We start from the raw sequence: 26,913 nt of genomic DNA, 5'->3' as shown, positions 1-26,913 counted from the left end.
TGTGTGTGTGTAATATTCCGCATAATATACTTATAAAAATAATTGTACGTAGCATGTAATTAAAGATAATGTGTAGTATTTATAACAGCATGGTGAAGGAACAATAACTTTGAAGAGACTCTGTTTTGAATTTGTCTGTGGAGGCACATCAATTGTAACAAAAAGAAAGTACTGATCTGGGGGATGATAAATGGAGGACACTATGCATGTTAGAGACAGGGATATATGGACATCTCTCTGCTGCCTTCTCTCCGTTTTGCTGTGCACCTAAAACTGGTCTAAAAATTGTCTTTAGAAAAGTCTGCATATGTGAGTCAGGGAATGTCTTGCTCAGATATAAAGGATGTATCTTATTTTAAATAGCACAAACTTGCTAATATTAAGCTATACACGACCTAAAGGTGGTGATTTACAGTCTACTCACCATTCTGCAGCTTTGATCATGGGAAGTAGAGTAACACAGGTGCCTATCACTAGTGGAGTGGTTCAGTAAAATACGACAGATAACAGTACTGTTTGGTGGTTTGAAACAAAGAGTAGATACACACTCAGCACCAAATTAGAACTTTGAACCATAGTGTTGCTTTCTGTAACACAATAGCACACTTACATAAATTAACAACACAGCTCTGTGTATTTAGCAAAAATATAAATGTGTGATTATCCAGGACACATATTAACAATGTAAAGTGTGAATCTGCCTATGCAGAATGGAGAAAATGGGACTTCAGATTGGGAATCAAGGAAGAGAACATTAAAAATGTATGCTGAGTGAAAAGGGGGGATTTGTGGGCACAGGTCAATCATGAGTGTGTGCCAGGAACTGAAGTCTATCGTTAAATCAAATCTCAGTTTCTGTACTTAGAACAAAAATAGAAATCATATATCCTACCTAATATTGAGAAGATTAATTTAGAAAATGTGTTTAACGAGCTTAGCACAGTTTGATATTAAGTAATAACTACTATGCTGTTAAAATTATTCTTTATTAATGTACTAAAGGCCTGGCGCATGGATTCATGCACAGGTGGGGTCCCTTGGCCTGGCCTGTGGGGATTGGGCCAAAACAGGCTCTCTGGCATTCCCCAATGGGTCACGGACTGTGAGAGGGTGCAGACCAGGCTGAGGAGGGACCGCAGGAGGGCTCCATGGTGTGTCCGTCCTGTCTCACCCAGTACCAATTGGAGCTGTCCTGCCCAGTCCCAAACAGGGCCAATTGGGGCCAGCCAGCCAGGGAGAGACTGTAGGAGACTGTCTGGCTGGCCAGGGAGGGGCTGTGGGAGGGGTCCAGGGTGTGTCTGGCCCATCTCACCCAGTTCCTATCAGTCAGACCCCCCAGCAGCAAGCTAACCCACCAGTTGGAGAGTTCGCCCCTTGGTGGTCAATGTGTGTAATAGTGACTGGTGGAACAGGCGAATGAATGGACACTTAGCATATCAGGCTTTTATTATATAGAATAGAATTATACTGGGTGTGGTTTGTTTTTGGGTTTTTTTTTTTTTTTTTTTTTTTTGGTTTGGTTTGGTTTTTACTCTTTATTGGACATTTCCAACAATGCTGTTTATCATCCCAAGTCCCCCTAAAATTATCACATGAAACAATATAAAGCTGTTAGAAATTGCTCTTAGAAATGTAACATACAATTTCTTTATTTTAATACTTGTTGGTTGTCCTAGGATGGATAGTTAAGCACGTTGGAATAGGTTCACTTTTTGAATGAACAAGATGAGTGCATCTTCATTCGTGCTTTTAAAAAGCCTTCAGTCAGGTTTGGAAGCTGGAAGCTAGATGACATTGCATAATGTGCTATCTTACTGGATTGTACTCCAGAGTTCCTGAGCCCACGAAATGCTAGGAGGAAGAATAAACAGCATTGTACATTCAATTGATAATCAAAGCTGATTTGCTGCGGGTTGATTTCCAGAAAGGCAAAACCTGCGGTCTTGGTCCAGTCAGTCAGACATAACGTGATGAGGCCATTCTCTCTCTGAGGGGATATGTGCTGGAAGAAATCCCAGAAAATACAATGTAACATTTCCCAGGGCAGAAAGCTCAGGCTCCTTGTGCCAGACAATGACTGGATCAGTTTAGCTCCACTTTGGAAGCTGCCCTTGGCAGCGTTGCTCTGTGGAGGCTGTCTGCTGAGGACTGAAACCACTGCTGCTCAGTAATTAATGCCTCCCAGGTGTGAGGCAAGGAGGCAGCTGCAGTGACCTCTTGGCCACCCCTCATCTCATTCACCCATGAGCAAGCCAGTGTGCCTTTTCTACTACATATGAAGACATTATTGCACCCTGTCCCATAGGCCTTTCCAGTGGGCATAGAGCCAGCCTTCAGTGATCACTTTGGATGTACGGGACATCTTTAGTGAATTGAAAACCCAACATTCAACAAAGCCCTACCTTTTATGAAAACATTAATACAATTAGCCCAGCGATGGTGGCTCTGTGCTTGTGCATCAGCCTATGAACCAGGGGGTCACAGTTTGATGCCCAGGAGTAGGGGCTGTGCATGGGGTGCAGGCTCAATCCCCAATACTGCAGGAGGCAGCTGATCAGTGAATTCTGTCTCATAATGGATGTTTCTATCTCTCTCACCTTCTCCCTTCCTCTCTAAAATCAATAAAAATATATTTTTAAAAAAAACACTAATAAAATTAGTAGTGAAAAAGGTGGAGATACAGAAGAGTAGAAAATAATATTTGTTAAATGATGAAGAAAAAGAAGAAATGCATCTTTGTGTGTGGTAATCCTAGGTGTTTAAATATGCAAAACTTGAATTCAGAGACACAAAATAAAAATTTGCCTTTACTACTTATTTCCAATTTAAAATATCTACATATTGCTTTACTCATCTGTAAAATTGTGTCTGTGCTCCTAGATTAAATAAACATAAATGGCATTACTTATGTAGACTGATCATAACGCCTAGTACATAACTGAGAATAAATCTTATATTCAAGGATATGGAGCAACAGGAACTGCCGGTGAGTGTTGACATGCAAAATGGTACAGCCACCTTGGGAAATAGATTGGCTTGATTGTTTTCTTGTTAGTTCATTTGGCTGTGTTTCACAAAATAAAACTTATTCTTCACCATACTACCTGGCAATCATGCAAGGTAGAATACTCAAAGGAGTTGAAAGCATGTCCACAAAAAAAACTTGCCCACAGGTATGTAGAGCAGCTTTATTAATAACTGACAAAATTAGGAAGCAACCAACTCTTCCTTCTTTAGGAGAACGGTTAAGTAAATGGAAGTACATTCAGACACTAGAATATTAGTGCTAAAGACAAGGAAGCTGTCAAGATATAGAAAGAGGAAACTTACATATATATTACAAAGTGAAAGAAGGCAAAACGGAAAAGGCTATATTCTGTGTAAGTCCAATTCTATGACATTTAGTAAAAGGCAAAACCATGAAGTCAATAAAGAGATCAGAGGTTGCCAGAGGGTTAAGGGAGAGAGGGATGAATAGGCAGAGCACAGAGTTTGTTTAGGACAGTGAAACACTTCTGTGGGTTGTTATAATGGTGACACATGCCATCAGAAATTTGTCCCATCCCATAAGATGTATAGGGTCTAGTAATAATTAATGTCGTTTTTAACATTCGTTTAAAATCTTGCTTGGCGTTGACTTGTATTGACATAACCTTCAAACACGTGGTATCTACAGAACGTGTGAAGTGCAATTAACAAGTTTTGCTTGAAAAAGTTTGTGTTTGGTTTGGTTTTTGTTGCAAAACTAGGGCTAAGAAGATGGCGGATGAAGAGCATATTCGGCACTGCATGCTTTACGAGTTCCAATTAGGAAGAAAAGCAAGTGAGGCTGCAAAAAACATCTGTAGTGCTCTTGGTCAAGATGCAGTTGGCGCCAGAAAATGCCAGCGTTGGTTTGAGAAATTTCGCGAGGGAAATTTTTCGTTAGATGACAAGAGTGGTCGAGGCCCTGTGTCCAATTTTGATCAAGAAGCTCTTCAAGCTCTTTTGGTGCAAAATCCTCAAATTACCCAACAAGAGCTTGCGACAACTTTAAATTGTTCACAAAAAACAATTTCCAATCAATTGCGTGCACTTGGCAAAGTCCAAAAGTTTGGAAAATGGGTTCCTCATGAGTTGACCGACAACAACCATAATCAAAGAGTCACAATTTGCAGTTCGCTCCTCTCTCGTCAAAACCGTTTGCCGTTTTTAGAGCAAATTGTTACCAGAGATGAAGAATGTGTGCTGTATGTTAATTTGAAAAGGCGGCCTCAATGGTTGGACAAAAATGAGGCTCCGCAGCCCACGCCAAAACCTGACTTGCATGCGAAAAAAGTGATGTTGTGTGTTTGGTGGAATTTTAAAGAAATTCTTCATTATGAACTTTTACCATCTACCCAAACCATTACAAGTGCAGTGTATAGTGCCCAATTGGAAAGGTTAGCCCAAGCTTTAAGAGAAAAAGAACCCGCGCTGATTAATCGGAAGGGCGTAATTCTTCACCACGATAACGCACGACCGCATACTGCAAGAATCACTGCTGAGAAACTGCGCCAGTTGGAATGGGAAGTTCTCTCTCAACCTGCATATTCTCCTGATATTGCCCCTTCCGATTACCATTTGTTTCGTTCTTTGCAAAACTTTCTTCTTGGAAAAAAATTTAATAATGAAGAATGCCTCAAAAATGCATTGACCGAATTTTTTGCATCAAAATCACAAGAATTTTACAACAGAGGGATTAAAATGCTTCCTGAGCGTTGGGCACAAGTAGTAGAAAACAACGGCAACTATATTGTTGATTAAATTTTGTTGTATTGTTTAAATAAATTCGATTTTAAAAAGTATTAGAAAACGACATTAATTATTACTAGACCTAATATAATACAACCCCCAGAAGCAGCAGTAATGAAAACTACAGACCTTGGGTGATGTTGTGTTGATGTAGATTCCTCAGTTGTAACAGAGAGTGGTGGGGGGTTTTGATAATGGGTAGGCTGCTATGCATTTGTAGGTTATGGGAAATCTCTAATTTCTACTCAGTATTTCTCTGAACCTGAAACTCAGCACTCAGCAGGGATGACAGGAAAGCAGAGTTCCTTTGTCAGCAAGTGGAATTAGTAAGGTTTTCCCCTAACCTTGCTTGACTGAAGCTGATTTCCATTGGAAATGTGAAGCACAACAACTTGGGGGAAAATTATGTACATGCAGATCACCCCTGAAAGCCTAGCAATCATCTCACAGTAATTAGGGACCAAAGCCTTGCGGTTACACAGGAGAGGGCTGTATTGCAGGGTGTCATTTTCAATTATATGTATCTCCAGATGAGACAGGTCTGGCAATATTTGTTATACGTGTATTATTTCTAATCTCTATTTTAAATCCTACAAAATTATTCAACTTTCTTATTTTACTCTTGCATTCAGTACTATCAAGCAATTTTTCTTCAAGCCACACAGAAAAGAAGGGACAGATTTACAATTTGATTCTGTAAAACAGAGCCACACTCCCCCCAAATCAAAAGCAAAACCCTTGGAGGTGAACGCTGATAGATGTGCATCCATTTGGAAATGATTCCTGACTCGAATACTATGCTTTTTAATTTCAATGAAAATGTCCCATAAATTGTTTGTACAGTCTGACATGATACAGCAAATGTAATTGCTACTTCTAAAGAGTCAGCATGCTATACTTGCCAACTCCAAGTGTTTTATTCTGAATGTCTTTATAACTTAGCATTTGCTGTGGATTTATCTATTTTTTGCACAGCAGTTATATTTTACAAATTGCCTTCTGGAAAAAAAAATAACCAATTCTTGGAAATAAAATGCATTTTGACAAACTTTTAGTAGAATGATTACTCTAAATTTTCATTGTGCATATTACATGTGAGCCATCCTCTCTACTCTGTTAAACTTTGCTCCTTAGCCAAGATATAAAAAGATGTTTGCCAAACTTTTCTTTCTGCGTTGAATCAACGTGATTCTCCTTCTTAGTACTGAAGTCATCATTCCCTAACATTTTAGAGAAGGAAGCACCTTGAACACAATCAAGTAGTGACAGATACCCAGAGGGCATTTAATTTTCTCCATCCCCAGAATTAAGCCACCTGAAGCTGGAGCTGAAGTTCACTTTAGCAGCGATCCTCTAGTCCAGGGGTCAGCAAACTCATTAGTCAACAGAGCCAAATGTCAACAGTACAATGACTGAAATTTCTTTTGAGAGCCACATTTTTTAAACTTAAACTTCTTCTAACCCACTTCTTCAAAATAGACTCGCCCAGGCCATGGTATTTTGTAGAAGAGCCACACTCAAGGGGCCAAAGGGCCACATGCGGCTTGCAAGCCGTGGTTTTCTGTCCACAGCTCTAGTTTAAACTAAAGGAGAGAGAGAGAGAAAGCAATTGTTGTAGGGCCCACAGACTTGAGACGAATTGCTGTCCGAGATAGACTATATTACCTCCTGAGAGTTCCCCGCGGTCAGAGTTAATTCTTAGATGTCTGTGTCCCCATAGAAGCAGCTTGAGAGGATTTGAACAACATAAGTCCATAGAGTATCCCTTCTGTCCTGCTGTGGGGCACACGTTATAGAAGGGAAAGAAGAATCACTGTGGGGAGTGGACAGGACTAAGCTATTCATTGTATTCCTTTTAAGCTGGATTTTGTTCTGTGCCCCATCAGTTGTTGTACATACCTAACATTCATAGTGCATTCACAGGGAGGTTCATTTTAGAGATGAAGGAGCAGAGGATAAACAGAACCCAGCCTCGTGATCAGCTAACATACAATAGTAAGCATCAGAGCTGAGATTCAAACCAGTGTGCTACAAATTCTGGTCATTCTGATTCAAAGACGAAGTAAGCCCTAAGCAAGATCAATACTCTCTTCCTTATCTGTGTCTCCCTTTGCACTGTCCTCACCAGAATTCAGCATTTCCTCCCCGGAATACTCAGTGAGTTATAGAATGCGTCCTTTCTTCAATAACCACTTGCAGTTGGAAAATTGATTCTTTTCTGTATGAAAGCAATTCCTGATTCTGCATTTAAAAAGACACTTCAGGCAAGTTACCTCACTACAGTTTCACAAGCATAATTCACAGAAACAGTCTTATATTTTCTGAGTGAATCAAAGCATCAAGATTAAAAATAACCACCACATGCGTATGCTTGCTATGCAGACCCTGCAGGAGTCTCACAGCTTTCATTTTCTGTGAGCAAAATGGACCCTCAGGAATTATGTTTCACTTTTTGCAGACAGGGTCAGTAAAAAAATCCTACGATGTCTGTGTCAGTGCCAGAATAACAATCTTCTGCCCTAACCATCTTTAATTAAGACTTGTATTTAAAAAAAATGAGCATATGAACTATTGAGCCACATCACTTCTGACATTTAGCAGAAATGAAAGAAAACTCTCTGCAGTGTGCAAGCTAATTATATCCATTAATGAATAATGTAAACAACATACCAATGATTTGTCCATCTTTCCAGAAGTCTCAGTGTTCAAAGAAACAAAATTTTACTGGCTAACCATTTTCAAACTTTTGTAGGTTATATTTGCTTATTTGTATGCTTGTGTTTCTTTATTTCAGCTGTAATAACTCATTTTATTCCAGAGAAGGAATCTTATAGGCTGATGACTACCTCTTTGTGCTAAAATACTCCCATTTTTCCCCCTTTCTTTGGTCATATAAACATTAAGACTAAATCTTCTTCTAATTATTCCATTGTTTGTTTGTTTGTTTTTTAGAGAGAAAGAGGAAGGTAGAGAAAAAGAGAAACTTTGCTCAGGTTCCTCCTGTACATATCTCCACGGGGAATAAAACCAAACCCTGGGTGCCCTGACCAGGAATTGAACCTTTGACCCTTCAGTACAGGACATGATGCTCCAACCAACTAAGCAACACGTGGCCAGCACCCCATTCTATTTTTGGATTTGTTTAATTTATATATATATATATATATATATATATATATATATATATATATATATATATATATATATATCAGATATTAGTGTTTAAAACTAGAGAAGATAAAATACCAAAGTTTGGAACTGACTATTATTCTCAAATATAGATTAAATAATTGCAATCTTCTTATTTCCTTTTTTCCAAGTATAGTAAACAAGGGTCACCAATTACATATGATAAACAAAAGTAGTTAGCCTCTGATTTACAAATTATAACAAACCAGGATAAGTGGACATGATGAAATCTAAAAAATATTCCTATCAAAGTAAGTTATGTTACTTGCCAGGTAAAATATTGGAGTTGGAAATTGGCCAAGATTTTCTGGCTATCTTATATACTCTCAAGAATTATACTGAAGGACATAATAAGGACTTATGGTTGGGACCTTGGTTTAACATCTCAATGGGAAGATTAAGTTATATATTCATGAATGCACTTCCAACGTTATAAGTTGCCTAATAAAAGGCATCGGGGCACTATGAGACAGTTCTTAAAATAATTTGCCTTAGCTACATATATTTTCTCATATCAATAGCAGATATCAAAGTCTTAAAGATCCAACATTCTACACTTAATAGAAGCCACATTATTAAAAAGTTCAATGATGAAAAAATGTTCTTAGACCCCTGCAAAGACATACATAACACACAAATACATGCTAAAAATTAATTTTCAATAGTTTTATATTAGAAGTAGTAAAATAAATTTTATGCAATATTTTTTACTGTGTTAACAAGCTTCCTAACACCAAACAAACAAAATAAGAAAATACCCAGATTGCCCTGGCTCTGGAACTTTAGTCACAATCATATTTAGCCTCAATTCAGAGCAACAAACAATTACAACAACTGCAACCAACTGTAAGCAAGCCTGATATCTATCATCTTATCATGTAAGTATAAATCTCATTTAAATGTGAGCTGGTTGACATTTATTCAAGGTGACTTTGCAATTACATATATGAGCCTTCAATTTTTCTTTAACCCTGCTGAAATAAAATTGCGTAAGCCCAAAAAAGGAATAAATCAACAACAGTGAAGAGAAGAAAATTATGTTCAGGGCTTGGGTGTTATCAGCTGAATAGAAAATTCAACAAATTTGAGAAAAACGAAAACTGTATGTAGCAAGTTGCTGGATCAACTCTGTAGGAAAAAAGCTAAACTGGGAGATTAACAGGAAGGTGCAGTGAAGTGGAACTCAGGCCTCCTGAGGGCTTGGCTGCTGGGTGAGAGTTGACACTTGGTACTTAGAAAGTGAACATTGTGGTTTAATTAGAAGTCTGATATTTACTTTTAGTTCCCAACATAAGATAACTATACCAGTGTCCTTAATATGCCATGTCACCACAAAACAAATAAATGGTTTTCCATTTTTCCAGGATTTCACTGATGGTTTAATAATCGTTTCTAGGATATACTAGTAGGTAGAGAGATAGACATACAGACAGATAGATGACATAGACATAGATATAGACATATGATGTGGACTACTCATAGGTATGATGACTCTAACTCTTTCATGTTATTTTGTAAACTCGTGTTTCAGATTACAAAAATCTATACCATACAAGGCCTATGATATTATGATACGTAAAAAACAACAATATAAGGCTGTTTTTTTTTCTCACAATATCAGATGAAGGAAGAGAAGAAGTAATTAAATCAAATAAATCCTTATCTTTCATGGTGGGGACTCAACAAGTTCTCTTTATTTTACTAATCAAAGAAATGGTTCTGAAATGTTGGAGGTAAACCCAATAAAAAGCAAAAACGACAGAGTTTACCTCTGTGGATGGGAAAGATGTTAGGCTAACTAATGCTGCTTTTTTTTACTCATGAGCTCATTGATAAATTCTAAATTTAAAAAAAAGTCATATTTATATTTGTTTTACAACAATGAGTTTTCAAAAAACTTTACTGACAACATAGAAAAATGACTTTTAACATATAGAAAGATTTTATCCTCTATCTATAAAAGTATAATATCTCTGTATACACTAATAAAAAAGTAAGATGCAAACTGACCTTACCTTTGTGATGCCCACCAGCCAATCAGGAGTATGCAAATTAACCCAACAAAGATGGCAGGTTAATTTGCATATGCAGGCACCAAGCAGCTGGGGGTGGGGCAGGACCGCCCCAGCCACTATGGGCCTCTGGGAAGTATGAAAAGGTGGCTTTGGGCCAGAGTAAAGGTGGTGCTAGCAGCCAGGGGAAGGGAGGTCCATTCTTGGACAAATCTTCATACATCGGACCTCTAATATATATATAAAAGCCAACCAACCAGAACAACAGAATGACCAACATGACCGGAATGACCAGTTACTATGATGCGCACTGCAACAGCCAAAAGGCCCGATTGGGGCTCCAATAGGCTCCCCCCAACCTCACATGGCCCCTCCCCACAGCTGGCCATGCCCCCACTGAGCCTCCCCACCCCTATTGGGGGCTGGGGTGGCTGGCTTATGTGGGCGCCTCCAGGTTGGCCTGCCCTGGTCGGCCCCTACAGGCTGGCTGGACCACACCCATGAATGAATTTGTACACTGGGCCTCTAGTACTTATATATAAAGCCAACAATCATAACACCATAATGACCAGTATGATCAGTCGCTATGATGCCCACTGTGGCCAATGAACCAGCCTGATCAGGTGGTAGGGCTGGCAGGCCAATCTCCTGCAGCCCCTTCCCCTGGCTGCCCCACCCCTGATGGGCCCCCAACCACCCTGATCAGCCATAACCCCTCCCCAAGCCAGCTTTGACCTCATTCAGACCTCTACTCCGATCAGGGATAGGGCCACCTAGCCAACCATCCATGGCCACTGCCCAAGGCCACAGGCCCCTGATCAGCCCCCTCCCCCATTAGGGGGCGGGGCCCACTGGCCATTGCCCATGGCCCCTCCCCCCAGCTGTCCTGGTCCTGATCAGGCCCCAATTAGAGCAGGCCAGTTGGCCAACCTCTCACTGTCTCCTCCACCTGACAGACCCAGCTCCAATTCGCCCCTATTGGGGCTGGCCAATCAGACCACTCCCATGCACAAATTTGTGCATTGGGCCTCTAGTATATCTATAAGTGAGTGTGTAAATTAAAGTACAGCATAATCAAAACCCTATAACATTAAGAATGCAAATTTATTTTTGTAAGGTATGTGAAAACATCTGAGATGGGCAGAGGTGAAAACTACTTAAAATACAATAATGGAGTTTGTTTCTAGGGTACCAAATACATTTTCTGTCTGGGAAAGCACCATGCTAAGATATTGATGGCAGATATTTATTTATTTTTTTAATAGCAATACCAGGTGATGTGAACTGTAACAGTGAAAGGAAATGTCAAAGGAAAGATTTTCTGTATTTCTCTTTAGAAGTGAATGTTAATAGTAACAGACTCCATGGACAAAGAATACACTAATGGTTACTAGCAGTTCTCAGAGGTGTTGAATAGGGCATGAGGGATAAGTAAAAATATTCCCATAATAGTAATTCAGAAGCCAATGTCTTATTCATTCAGAATGAAATGTTTGAATCTCTGGTACAGTAGAAATAATTTTATAAATATCACCGATTACAATTAAGCAAATAAAAAAACATAGGATGAGTATGAGACAAAATAATATCCCTAGTAAGTGGCCAACCAGGACAAAAATATTTCTTCTAGTCAATTTTCTTTCCAATGTGCACAAAATCATGCACCGGGCCTCTAGATAAAGATCAAGTATCACATGATCTCACGTATATGTGGAATCCAATGAACAAAATAAACTAATGAACAAAATAGATTCAGAAACACGGAAGCAAGGGACAGACTGATGAATCTCAGAGGAAAGGGTGGGGAGAGATTAACCAAATAACATAGGCATGACCCATGAGCACAAGCAATAGTGCAGAAGGCCTGGTGGGGGTTTGGGGTGGGGTGGTAGGAGTTAATGAAAGGAAGATGGAGAATCTGTAATAAAAACAATAAAGACAAACGTTAAAGACAATAAAGACAAACATTAAAAAAAGATAATATAATTATATACATGCAGTAAAACCATTTGACAAGGTACAACATCCATTAATGATTAAAGTATTAAATAAATAAGATCATTATAAAAGGAAAGTAACTCAACATATTAAAGGCCATATATGACAAATCCTCAGCTAATATACTCAATGGTGAAAAACTGAAAGGTTTTCTCTAAGATAAGGAACATGACAAAGATTCCTATTCTTACTACTGTTATTCAACTTAGTACTGGAATTCCTAGCCAGAGCAATCTGGCAAGAGAAATAAATAAGAGGCAGCCATAATGAACATTAAAAAATAAATTTGTCACTTTTTATAGATGACATGATTCTATATACAGAAAACCCGAAGGATACCACTAAAACAACTATTAACACCAATAAACAAATACAATAAATTTGCAGAATACAAAATTAATGTCCAAAAAATCTATGGTGTTCCCACATATTAATGAAATTTCAGAAAAATATTTTTTTAGGGTTTTTTTTTGTAATTGCAAAACAAGAAGAAAATACTTATGAATAAACCTAAAAGATGTGAAGGATCTAAACTCTGAAAAGTACAATATTACTAAAAGAAATTAGAGAAAACACCATAGAAAAATATTCTATGTTCATAAACTGGAAAAATCAACATAGTTAAAATGGTCATATTACCCAAAGTAATATATAAATTTAAGTAATCCCTATCAAAATCTCAATGGAAAAAAAATTTTTTTAAGGTATAGAACAAAAAATCATCAGATCTGTATAGAACTACAATAGACCTAAAATAGACTAAACAATAGAAAAAAAATTTTGTTTTGCAAAATCAAAAGTATTACACACCCTAACTTTATATCATTATGCAAAGTAACAATGATCAAAACAGCATGGTATTGGCAGATAAATAGACACACAGACAAAAGACCAAAATTGACAGCCCAGAAATAAATTCATATATATATGGACAAACAATTTCTGAAAAAGGAGCCAAAAACATAAAATGGACAAAGAAAACTTCTTTAATAAAAAGGGTTAGAAATAAGTTACATGTTAAAGAATGAAACTAGACTGCTAAGTGTTAACATACACAAAAATTAACTCAAAATAGGTCCAAGACCTAAATATAAGACTTCTAATAAAATTAAAAATAAGATTCATTGAAGGAAACATATGTGCAGAATTTATAGACCATGGTCTTAAAGAGGATTTTATGGATTTAACCTCAAAAACTAAAATAGTCAAGGCAAAAATAAATGAATGAGACTATATCAAACCACAGGCTTCTGCACAGCCAACAAAAACAACCACAAAACCAAAAGGCAACCAACAAAAGGAAAGATATTTTCCAACCACACCTCTGATAAGAGGTTAATATACAAAATATATAAGGCACTTTTAATGGTGAAAGGACTCAAAGAGGCATTCTGAAAAGAAGATATCCAAATGACTAGGAAATATTTAGAAAGAACTCATGATTTTTACTCATTAGGAAAATGAAAAATAAAACCACTGCAGAATGATTAATATTTAAAGTGTGATATGATTGGATCAAAAAACTATGGTACATCTACACAATGGAATACTATGCTGCCATAAAAAAGACGGAATTCTCATCATTTGCAGCAACCTGGATGGAATTGGAGAACATCATGCTGAGTGAAATAAGCCAGTCAATGAAAGAGAAACACCACATGACCTCACTCATTTATGGATAATAAAGAACATTATAAACTGATGAACCAAAAGATAGATATAGAGACAATAAAGCAACAGGCAGACTGTCAAATTACAGCAGGGAGGTTAGGGAGATCTGGGGGGGATAATAGATCAACCGAAGGACTTGTATACAGGCATATAAGTATGACCAATGGACACAAAACTCCAGGGAGGGAGGGTATGTATGGAAGGGGGGCAATGTTAAAATATGTACACAGATAATAATTTAATAAAAACATGTAAAAGAAAAAAAATAAAATAAAATTATGTCCCCATTTAAAAAAACAAAAACAAAAACAGAAAACTCATAAAAAATAAATAAATAAATAAAGTGTGATACATCAAGTGAACCCACTATAGAAAATACATCCAAGTGTCTGCTTCTAAGATAGATTAAGAGTGTATATCGGCTTACTACCAAAAAATATAAACCAATAGGTTTTCATCTATATTTAAAGTACCATAGTTCACCTTAAATTTAAATAATAAATACACAGTTACTGCTTTCCTCTGTTTTTTTAAGGTATTTTTTCCTTCCCTCTTTTATCTGATATCTGACCCATTACTAGATATCAGTCTAATTTAGTTTTCATGTGGAAACATGTTTTAAGGTTAAATATCTGCCATGATTCCAATCGTTTGAGTAGCTAATGAATAGAAGAATTCATATTCAACTAGCGACTCTATACTTTGGGATAATCCTAATTCTTCTGAATATAATATCTAACAAAAATTAGTATGGAGTTAATCACACACACACAAAACAAAAAATTAAGAGACACATTCAAAAGTATGGTGGTTACTAGATGAAGGAGGCTGGGGGGAGGTAGAAGAGATCAGAGAGGGGATAAATGGTGATGGAAGGAGAATTGACTTGGAGTGGTGCATGCACAAAATGCAGATGATATTATAATGTCACCTCAATAAATTCAAGTAAAATTTTTTCAAAGAAAAAAAGTAGTATAGATAAAACATAGCTATTATAATAAAACTCCTAACCAACATTTACTGAATAGTGATTGTGATCTTGGCATTTGCTGAAAGATCTCCTTTTAATTCTCATGACATTATTATGACCCTATGCCCTCTATTATATAACACTGCTGGGTGCATGAAAATTCATGCACAGGAGGTGGTGGTCTCTCAGCCCGGCCTGCCCCCTCTCACAGTTTGGGAGCCCTCAGGGGCAGTAGGTGACCTGGTGATCCAGGGAAGGCCACACCCCATCACACCTCTGCTGCTGCCACTGCCAGCAGTGCAAGCCTCAGCCAGCCCTGGTTACCTGAGCCTCAGGTGGCCCTGGGCGGCTGGGCAGCCACCATCTGAGGCTTGCCTGTGCCTTGGACCAGTCCTGGGCAGCTGAGGGGCCCAGCCTTGCCTCAGGCCTATCACCCCTGTAGGGCTAAAGGGACTGGATGCCACCGTCTTGTGGCTGTGGGCGCTGCCATCTTTGAGGGCGGCAGTCAATTAGCATACTCCTCCTTATCGGCTGTGGGTACCACCATCTTTTGTGACAGTGTCAATTAGCATATTCCCTCTGTATTAGATAGGATTGCAATAGATTCCTTGCCTATAAAATAGGCATTATTGGTCAAAGTGTTATATCAAAACCAAAATTAATGTAATTTCTGGGAAGCATGATGACCATCACATTCAGTTAAATGAGGTAAATGATTTAATTTTAGGAAACTCTTTCTTGGTAAATTTTATCTTTATTTGCAACTTCTAACATTGTCACTATGAGAAGGTAAATTTTCAGTTTTGCTAGTGAGAACACTGAAAATAGCTTACATGATTTAAATAAATTTTCTCAGTATATGGATCTGGGACTGGAAATCCATTCTTCTTTCATTGAATCACTATGATAGAGTTTGATTTCATTACACAATTAGAACAAGTTAAGATGTTGCTTAGGGATACTTAGACAATAACAAAGTATACTCTAGTTAAAACTATTGCAAATATAATTAATCTTTAAAGTCTCCATATTAAACTTTATCTGATTCCTTGCTAACTAACTCAAAAAGACAACAAAGTAAATATTGGTAAGAGATTTTGTCTGATATTACTAACTTTATTTAGTCTCCAGAGCATTATAACAAAAAACTTTGTTTTAGAGTCTCACAATCCTATATAATAAAAGGATATTATGCAAATAGACCAAAAGGCAGTACAACCAAACAACCAAAGCATAATATGCTAATGATATGCTAAGGCTGTTCAGCTGCTCACTCTGACTTGCGCTGTCCACCAGCGGGCAGATGCTCTGACCAATAGGTTAGCTTGCTGCTGGGGTGTGGCCAATTGGTCAGGACTGAGCAAGATGGGCTAGACACACCCTGGAGCCCTCCTATGGTCCCTCCCTGGCCCTATCCTGCACCTTCTCATAATCCAGGATCTTTTGGGAGTTGTCAGAAAGTCAGTTTCAGCCAGATCCCACAATCTACTCCCTTGGGAGGGTGCCAGATGTAGGGCTCATGGCTGGTGAGCACTGCTGTGGAATCGCAAGCTTCTCCTGATTGAGACTGATTGGGCAAGAGCCCATGGCAGGCACAGTGGGCCAGGGATGAACAGGAGAGGCAGGTGGGAGCTACAGGCGGCATTAGACTGTGGGTTTCCAACCGATCCCTGCATACCACCCAGAGGGACCCCACCTGTGCATGAATACATGCACCAGGCCTCTAGTTAGTAGAAAAGAATATATAACTGTAATAGTACATCAGCTGGTGAATTTTGCAATTATTTTTTTTTTCTTGAAAAGATAGATTTACATGGGTAAATCATTCAGAGTATGCTAAATGTAGCTCATATATTGTAGCAGAATCATAAGACTACTGGGTACATTTTACTGAGACTGAACACTAATAAATAGCATCTGGGAAATCTAAAGAATTTGCAAATAAAAAATGTAATATGATGGAAAATATGTTGAGGGTTAAAATTGGAAAACAAAGTGATTTAAAAAAACTTCTTAAATGGAATTACTATATAGAGTTTACAGCCTAAAGTGTTGGTATTCACATGGAAGAAGATGCTTGTAACTGGAATTACTCCAAGATATCAAAGAATAATAAGCAGGAAGATTTAAAAAAAGAGAACTCCATAGTGTTAGTAAGATAGTAACATGGAAGAGCAGCATATTCATTGTGCATGTGAAATCATCAAGTTTTATTCCTTTAAATCCTAGTAAAGATAAACTATGCACTGATTTATATAAGTATGGTTTTAGCATATTAGCAGGGGATGGTTAAAATAGGCCAGGTCATGTCCTCTGGGGTATAATTTGTAGGTCAAAGGTAATCACCTCAGTAAATGACTAATCGGCAAAAGATGTCTCATAACTAATTTAAGGTTAAAAATAATATTCTTTTTAAAAATTATTATTAACAGCATAATGCCTCAGTGTAATACTAAATGATAGATCTTTTCTAATCTAGAAACCCACAGTTAGGGGTAAAAGGGTAGATAATATTTAAGCAACTCAGTGGCATGCTGTGCAGAGTAGGAGAAAGAAAAAACAGAAAATTAAGAAGGAAATTGAGCATATATTATGCATCCCAATATCTATGTAATGTAGACGTTATTTTTAAATGAAAAATAATCCAAGAAAAATTTTAAAAGAAAAGAAAGTGTCATAGTTCATCATTTTTTCCCAAGTCTATAATATCTATAAATCAGCAAAGGAAAAATAACAACATATTGCTGCCGTAACTGTCAAGAGACATTTTACTCAGCATAAAGTATGGACATATTATAACTAATGTTTCTTATTTCTCACCAGCTGCAAAATGGACCTAAGCATAAGCATAATCCCTAAATGAAGTCATTAAGTTTCCTAAAGAGGTCACATTATAAACTATCATAAAGCTGTAAATTAATCATTTTTAATATTTACTTATTATGAAGGTAGATCATAAAGAGTAGATAACAGAAAACTAAAACACATTAAATGTGTAAAACAGCAAAACTATTATATTTGAAAATAATATATATTTTTAAATGTGTATTTATTGATTTCAGAGAGGAAGGTAAAGGGAGAGAGAAACATCAATGATAAAAGAAAATCATTGATCTGTTGCCTTCTGAATAGTCCCTACTGTAGATCAAGGCCACAACTTGGGTATGCGCCCTGACTAGGAATTGAACCCTGACCTCCTGGCTCATGGGTTGATAATCACTGAGTCACACTGACCAGGCAATAATAATATTTTTTGACGAATACTATAATACATTGAAATACTACAGTTGAGATTGAGGTCAAAGCTCTAAACATAATGTTTGCATGTATGCAAATATCAGAAAATAATACATCCTTAATGCCACTGCATATATTTAGCAGCAGGTATGTATAATTTTAGTTTGAGGGTATGTATCTGGGAGAAAAAACAAAACTAAAACATTTTTTTTGCTAAAAAATCACAAGTTGCCAGGAACTCTTTTCTCTTTATCCATTCCCCCATTGAATTCTATTGACTATTCCAACTATATACCCTTTGGCCACTTCCAGAAATGAAACAAAGTAATGGGGAAATAGACTATGAAATCAACATGGATTGCATTATTTCCAATGCATATAACTTGTGTTAGGAAGAAAAAAATCATATAGATTTTCATATGTTTCCTTAATAAAGGCTGTTGTTCTCATAGTCATATACAAATAACTGCTGCCTGGATTTCCCTTCCTGTGTCTTTTTTGGATTCCTACATCCTTATTTGACTGAATATTTGACCTTCGATCTGCCTAAGATATACTCTAGTTTGCATTAGTTGATTCTGAAAACCTGTGATTCCCACTTTACTTACTTTAATTTCTAAATTCCTTTTCAACCTTAAATCAGATATATGTATTTTAGAGATCTTCTCACATTCCTTAAAACTCAATTGTAACTCTCAACTTTCCAACTCTAGTTCATTCCTAACACTGAACATAAAGATAGACTTTATACACAATAGTTTATTCCCACACTTTATTGGGCGATACTAAGAGCATATTTGAGTTCTGGAGTTTCAGAAAAATAGATACTAGGGAGTTAAATAATTACTAGGAAGCTGAAAGGCTTGGAAAGTGAGTAGGAAAGTTTATAGGCTCCAGAAGAGCATATTCATTTGGGAGGGAAGTACCTTGGATGGTGCCGTCTCTTCTGGATGATGTAGGGTAACATACAAATAAGGGGTTTATTAATACATATATTAAAAATCTAGAGGAAGACAAACAGCACCATTTATAAAGAAACTAAACTTCTCCCCAAGAACAAAAGAGGTAGTGATAGAATCAAGAACCAAACTAAGCCTGTCATCTATTTCCTCCCCCATAATATTCCCTGCTATAGCTGAGCCATGGATACAAATATACATAAAGAGGACAAAGGTAGAATTAAGCATAACTAGAAGCACTATTAGGAAAACAGAAGATAAATAGGCCAAATTCTTTTTTTAATCTCGAAGCAATTATATTAAGAAAAAAATTGAATTGCAAGAACACATACACAAATACCTAAGTGCTCATTAAATAGTATTTTGCTGTGCCAGCTGAGCATGTTGCAACTGTTAACAGTAGTCTTTGTGGGATGCAAAATATATTTTCCTCTTCATTATAAAGCATTAAAAACAAAATATGTAAAAATAGAGAAAGTTTTAATTAACAGGAAAGAAGTTAAAATAGGAATATCAACAGCCAGCTTAGGATCTGCATTGTGTTATACCTTGATGATATAAGTCTGCTAATTGGCCTGAAGTATCACTGCTAAAGTAAAATATTTTTGTCCTCTTGGCACTGGTTAAAATGACTTGAGATAATTGCTACAGTCTTATTTTCAACAAGTGAACCCACAAGAGGAGAGATAAAATATAGGTAACAGAGTACAAGAAAAATGGAAGATGCCTAAGAACAAATAGATGTAAGAGTGCAGTAATGGACAATGAATACAGAAAAAGGGCCACAAAAAGAGACAAAGTTATAGGTTTAAAATGATTACAGAACAAAGAGATAATGAAGCCTGCCAATATAACAAAATTAATGTTTAAAGCAATAACTCAAGAAAACCTTCCTTGAGTGAGGTAGTGGCTTAAATTTACATAATAAAAGCTTCTACCACAGGCCTGGGAAGAATTACCTTGACCAGTCAAAATATAACAATCTCCAAGCAAAAAAAAAAAAAAAAAAAAATGCCAAGTCCCACTCAAAGGAAAGAAAATGGCAAATTATCACAATTCTGGACAGCATCTTCCAGGATATGACAGCAGTGGAGTGACCAGAAGAAATCCAATGAAAGAAATATCAGACAAGTATATATCCACCAAAGCTACAGAAATACACTTTTCAATATGCCACCAGTCAATGTATATTGTGACCAAGAAACAACCTATAGATTCTACTAGAAAATGACCCTCATTCCATAAAAGATGTTTGAAGAAACATAATCAGGAAAAAAATGAATACATTTAGCTAAATACTTAAAACTTAAAGTTGGGGCTAAGTGTCACTATGTATTAGAACAAGAGAGAAATAGAACTAAAAGGTGGATGAAGGAGAAAGTAAGAAGAAAACAAAAACGGCTCAGTGATTACATGATAGGTAACACACAGAAGTCCAGAATCTCATTTAAAGCTGATGAGCAGGAAAGGAGACATAACATAAAGGGAAAATAAGGTGACATATAGAGGTTTTGGTATAAAGGTAATCGTGAGAATACAGACCTTCTTAAGGCAAAAATCCAAATAAAAGTCTAAAATTTAATATTGAAACAAAATAGGAAATACAGTTAATGGTACAGGGTATACAAAATAGGACATGTATATTAACATAAAATAGTTATTGAAAAACTGAGACTAAAATCAGTTTGTACTAAAATTGTACTGATAAATGCAAATAAGCTTAGCTAGCCTAGTTCAAAAACACTGTTTTCTTATTTGCATAAAGAATGACATTCAATTCTACTTGTGTAAAAGATATTTTGTTTACAATCAGAACGGTTAAAAATAAATGAACAGTCAATGGAATGTAAGACAAATGTGAACAAAATTAGAGTGGTGTTACAAACAGTTGACAGGTTAGAATTCTCATCAAAGAATAATGTGTAACAAAGTAGGACACCAAATTGCATAGCTATGAACAGCATTCTTAATAAAGTAAAACAACTATAAGGGATAAAAAAAGAGAAGCCAACAGAAATGTACTAATCATAGCAAAATTTTATACACTCCTCGCAGTGAAAAAAAAAAGTGGATAAAAATTACATAAGTCTATAGAGGAACCCAGAAACATAATTAATAAGGTATTCCTTTTGAATATCCCATTGAACACCTAACTCAAGTTTTAGAAAAGAAACAGTAAAGTAAATCAGTTGAATTAGAAGAAAAAATAAAGACATGAGCAGATATAACATATTTAATTAAAAACAAAACTTTTAATAAGTACACTGTTCTCTTTGAAAAATGTGCAATTTAAAGAGGTGAAGTTAGAAATATAACAAAAGCAAGAAGAAGAAATAAGTATTGATATCCTGGAAATTTAAAAAGACAAATTTAGGAAGACCGAAGCAAGGAAGGAAGAGTGGATGGGAGGGAGTAAGAAAGGAACAAAACGCCGGGGGAGTAAAGGAGAGAGGAAATGGAGAGGCCTAATTAAACTGACTGGTTTCCATGGAAAACAGAATTCACCAAAAGTGAGTCAGTGAAGAAATTTTAAATTCTTATTTTCTTGAAAAAAGTAGTTGAGTTTATTTAAGAACTTACACCCTACTCACATTCAAAAAAAAAGCCCAGGCTCCTATATTTTCATGAGGAAATTCTACTACAACTTCAACGAAACAGATAAGCTGCCCAGCGGTGTTGCTCAGTGGTTGAGCACTGGCCCAAGAACAAGGATGTCACAGTTCGATTCCCAGTCAGGGCACATGCCCGGGTTGTGGTCCCCATTCCCAGTGTGAGGCATGCGGGAGACAGCTGCTCAATGCTTCTCTCATCACTGATGTTCGTATCTCTTCCTTACTTTTTCTGAAATCAATGAAAACATTTTTTAAAATACAAATAAGCTTAGTACTGCTTTTAAAAATTTTATTGTACACAAACAATAAGAATCATAGTATGTACAGTAGGCTGAGTAGAGTTCAAAGGAGGTTATGTCAATGTCCCAAACCTAAAACCTGAACTGAGAACTTATTTGGAAAAAGGGTGTTTTTTGTTTGTTGTTTGTTTGTTTGTTTGTTTGTTTGCAGGAGTAGTTACATTTTGAGATGAAATTATTGGAGAACATCCAGGTAGACTTTGAATGCCATTCAAGTGTTTGGGTAAGCAGTAGATAAAAGATTAGACAAGTACACAGGAGAAGATGTGAAGAGAGCCAGCCACTAGTGAAGGAATGCTGATAGTCACCAGAGCTGGGAAAGTCGAATAGATAATCTTGGGGTCTGAGGGATTGTTGCTCTGACAGCCTGATTTTGGAGTTCTGGTCTCCGGGACTGTGAGAAAATAAGTGTCTATTGTTTTAAGTTACCAACTTTGTGGTGATGTGTTATAACAGGCCTAGGAAACTAATACAGTATCTAATCTTGATAAAAATGTCAAGAAAAAGGATTTGTGAGCAATACCAATTCAGAAACTTAATATGTTAAAAAGAAGAGTATCAGCAGATTAAAAATAAACACATCACCATGAAGTAAGATTTATTCTAGGATAGTTGTGAATAGTTCAAAATTAGGAAATCAATACTATTATGAAATATAGAAAAAAATCCTATCTAGACATATGTTTATTTCCTCAAGTTACTGATATGTCTCAAATTTATTTCTGGGATAACAATTCAATAAAATGGAAAGTGTGATGTCAAAACTTGAAATAGTATTGTTTTAACCCCTAAAAGCCAACCCAAAAGCAATGCTAAAGTAAATTCATAATCTCTACCAACTTTTAATTAATTTTGAGGTATTATTCAATTCAATATGAAAAGAAAAAAAAACACCTAAAAATAGAATAGTGGATAGTAAGAGGTAATGTTATTTGCAGATAATTTGATAAATAAGATTAAAAAATAAACACACACAAATCAAATAGAAAACTATTTGGGGAAATTAAATATCTCAATATAGTAGTAGCAGCCTAATAAGTTAACATACCAAAGTCAAAATCTATCATACATAAAAAGACAGATAATATAACGGAAGGAGAAGTCCAATTTATAAATGGCAGCAGAAAAAATTACCAGGGAAAAAATATTTTTAAGTCTGCCAGACTTAGAAGGATCTCTATACAGAAAAATTAAAGTCTTAAATGGTAACAATATTCAACAAATGAGATGACATTAAACATTTTTACAGAAGACTAGAAAACATCATGAAAACTCTAGTTCTCCCTCAGGTTATTGTTTTTAAGTAATTAACACCAATATCAACAAGCTTATTTTGTGAGGTGCTCATGTGTATGGTTACTGTTACATTTATTATTTTCTGAAGCTAGAAGTTGATTATAAAGTTTATGCTGAAAATAATCACAAAAGGGAGGAAAGATTGCTTTTAAAAAGAAAACTGGAGAAATCAACAACAGCTTTTCTCTACTATTTCAATTAAAATATAGGGATGTTGGTTCATAAGTAAATATACTATGGAATTTAACTGGAAGTACAGAAATAAATATAAGTGAATAAAAAATCCAGTAAGCTGAAATCAGTCTTTTAAGAACAGTTTTTAAAAACCTGATAGAATGTATTTATTTGTGGTAAATTTATTTTTATAATCTTTATCATCTGTGAATAGGACAGGTCTTTGCAACTATGAGTTAAATATCAACTCTATGGAGCTTTTCATTAATGCAGCCAAAATATATCCATTTATGTATTTATCTATTTAGGAGTGTCGAACTCAATCAGAGAAGGGGCCAAAATCTAAAATCCAGCCTAAATCGCGGCCCGAATGGTTTACTGAACAGTCATAAACTGACAATGTCATAAACTGACAGCGGAGTGCAGTGATGACAGCGCAGTGCGGGCCACATTGCAAGGCCTGGCGGGCTGGATTTGGCCCGCGGGCCTTGTGTTTGACACATGTGAATGATTATGAAAATATGGCTAATGTTAATAACAGTTAAAACCAGTATCTGTAAATTGTACTATTTTTCCACTTTTACATGTTTTAAAATGTCAAAAATAAAAATGTTAACTTGACAATATATTGGAATCATTACAAGTATAATGATAAGCATATCACATTTTTCCCACTATTAATAAGCAGAATGGAATTAACACTCCAGAGCAGAGGAATAGAAGACATTTTTACTGCAATATGAAATCTGGAATATACAGAGAAAATCAAGGGTAGAGTGTGGTAGTTTTAAAGCCGCTTTTTATTTTATAAACACACACACACAAACAGCTATTAATCAATAAAAGTCACCTGTTTCCTAAAATTCACTTATTAATTGTGATAGCCTGTTCACTTAAAATTAGCCATGTTTAGGAATGCGGAAGGTAAATCTAGAACCAGTCATTGCATACCGGCACTCATCATACTAAAAGAAAAAGAAAAAGCGTCATTATTAATTGATTTAATTCATGCAACATAAACAAATAAAACACCCTTGGTTATAACCTTAACATAGAAATTGGCAAAGTTCATGGGAGATTACAACCCCTTGCCACAATGTAAACTCAGCACTGCTGTAGTGGCAGACAGGGAGATGTGCTGGAGTGCTCTCCACAATTCCCGTCTCTCATTAGACCGGAGCTTTTAACATGACAACAGTCAGACTTCTATCTGTTTGTTTAAAAATGACAAACTGTTGAATAATAAATCAGCTGGGAAATTTAGTTGAAAACACTGAAAAACATTCATATCTGTGCCAAATAATGTTTAAGCACAGAACTGTATAATGACTAATAAAGAGAAAAGTTCGAAGCTAATCTAATGATGTTTAAAATATAAATTGTTCTATATTTGCCTGATAGGTAAGAATAAGTAGCATTTAATGGGGAAAAAATCAACATAAAGATTAAATATGAATGAAGCTGTCAAAAAAAAAATAGGGTGGGAAAGGAATTAAAAGTCCCAATCATGTCTATTGGACTAAGCTTGAGAAGTATGGAAATGGTGAATATGGAAATATCAGTGTCAATGGCTTGTTTTTTCTCTACGTTTCTGCTATCAATGCTTGCTTAATGAGGCAGAAAAGTCTGTTTAAATTTTTGGATTGGTATCTGAACACCTTGATTTTCTTGCTTCTATTCTGTATCCCTGAAGAATCACCTAAATTATAGTGAGTAAAAGTGATTAAAAAAAAAAAATTCCCAGTAGAAAAAAAAATACCATTCAATATCTTTCTATTTCCAGAAATAAAATGTAAATCAGCTATAACTTGCATGTTACACAGGACAAGTTACTCAGGCCTTTTCCTGCAAACTTGGTATCGAATATTCATCTCTGACAGATGGCCATCATTTTGCCACCATACCTATTGGTACAGGTAGAGTTTCTGTGAACTTTTTCATGCATTAGTCTTAAATATGGATTAATAAGGATCACCAGATACTTGAGAAGACCTTTAACATAAAAGACAGAGGCAAAACCACTACACCAAAAGGAAAAAAATCTGTAGAAATGTCATGTGCAGGAGCAAAAGAGTACCAAAACAAAACAAACAAAACAAAAAAACACGCCTATACTATTATAGTATATATTTATATTATAGGCAAGAATATTTGCAATTAACATTCTTACAAAGACAAAATAATTTATTTCATGAAATAAAAATAATGTGCTGCAAAATTAAAACAGAACAAAACACTATTCTTAAGAATTTTTTAAAATGATGAAAAATGCCCAGCTGTGTGGCCCAGTGGTGGGTGATTCTCTCTCATCATTTATGTTTCTTTATCTTGCTCCCTCTCTCTGCCTCTCACTGAAATGGATAAAAACCTATTTTTAAATGATGAAAAGAATAAATTGAATGGTTAAAAGAGACCATGGAAGAGAGTCTTCCAAATGGAGCATAATGAATAAAAAGGGAGGAAGAGCCAAAGCAGGTTTGGCTCAGTGGTAGAGCATCGGTCTGTGGACTGAGGGGTCCCCGGTTCAATTCCGGTCAAGGGCATGTACCTTGGTTGCAGGCACATCCCCAGTAGGGGGTGTGCAAGAGGCAGCTGGTCGATGTTTCTCTCTCATTGACGTTTCTAGCTCTCTATCTGTCTCCCTTTCTCTCTGTTAAAAATCAATAAAATATATTTTTTTTAAAAAAAAAAAGGGAGGAGGAAATAAATGTAATTAAGCAGGAGACAAGATTCAATGAAAAGGATTTCCAGTGTGGCAGATTGCATGATTGACTCCAATCCTTTAATGCCCTCTACATGCCCACACTTGCAATGGGTGGAATACTGGCAGTGTCATAAGGATGGGGAGGACAGTGTGTTAATTCTGAGGCTACTTGTACATGTGCCCTGCCATGTGGAGAGCACACCTGGCTAGCCCACTGCTCTGAGGAGCACTGGAGCAGCCACTCCAGCTGACTCACATACTGAGATGTAAAGCAGAGAAGCCACATCAAGTCAGAGCCACAGCAAGAGGTGAGGGAGAAAAAAGCAAAGAAGCACTAAAGTAGCTTCTAAGTTTGAGGCAGTCTGCGGCAAAGCAAATGCTAACTGAAATATAGAAAGAATACATAAAGGGAAGTCATATAAATAACAAAGAAAATTTGCCAGAGCTGTAGATGTAACACTGAAGTCTCAAAGGCATCAACAAGAGTCAAACACAATAAATAACAATAATAATAACAGTTATAAATCAAGTGACAATAATATTAAATGGCTAAGAAATTACTAATAATACAAAATGGCTAAGAAATTGCTCTGTACTTTCGAAGTGCATTGGTAGGGGCAGGGAACAGTTTTCATGCAATGTATGAAAATCAGAAATCATTAAGTATTAAATATGGGAATTGCAACAAACACCTTGGAGACAATAGAAAAACGTCAGAATTCTAAGGGAAAATTATTTTCACCTGAGAGTCTATAGCCAGGCTATAGATTCTACTGAGGTCTATACATAGGTTGAAAGGAGAATAACCACCTGTCAGATAGGTACCATCACAGAATGTTTAATTTCTGAACAGGCTTCCTTAGTAAACTACTAAAGGACATCCAAAAAAAGAGGAAAAGGAAAAGGATTTAGTAGATTCTGATGACACAAAGTCCTAGTCTCCCGAAATTCAATCGGCTTAGTGAGTAATTGGATACAACTGGAAGAAAGAGGAGAAAGATATGGGACAAAAAGGAAAT

The sequence above is a fragment of the Pipistrellus hanaki genome (assembly GCF_964339955.1).
Source record: "Pipistrellus hanaki genome assembly, chromosome: 14".
Taxonomy (NCBI): domain Eukaryota; kingdom Metazoa; phylum Chordata; class Mammalia; order Chiroptera; family Vespertilionidae; genus Pipistrellus; species Pipistrellus hanaki.
The sequence above is the reverse complement of the archived record's forward strand: the minus strand, read 5'-3'. Positions refer to the sequence as shown.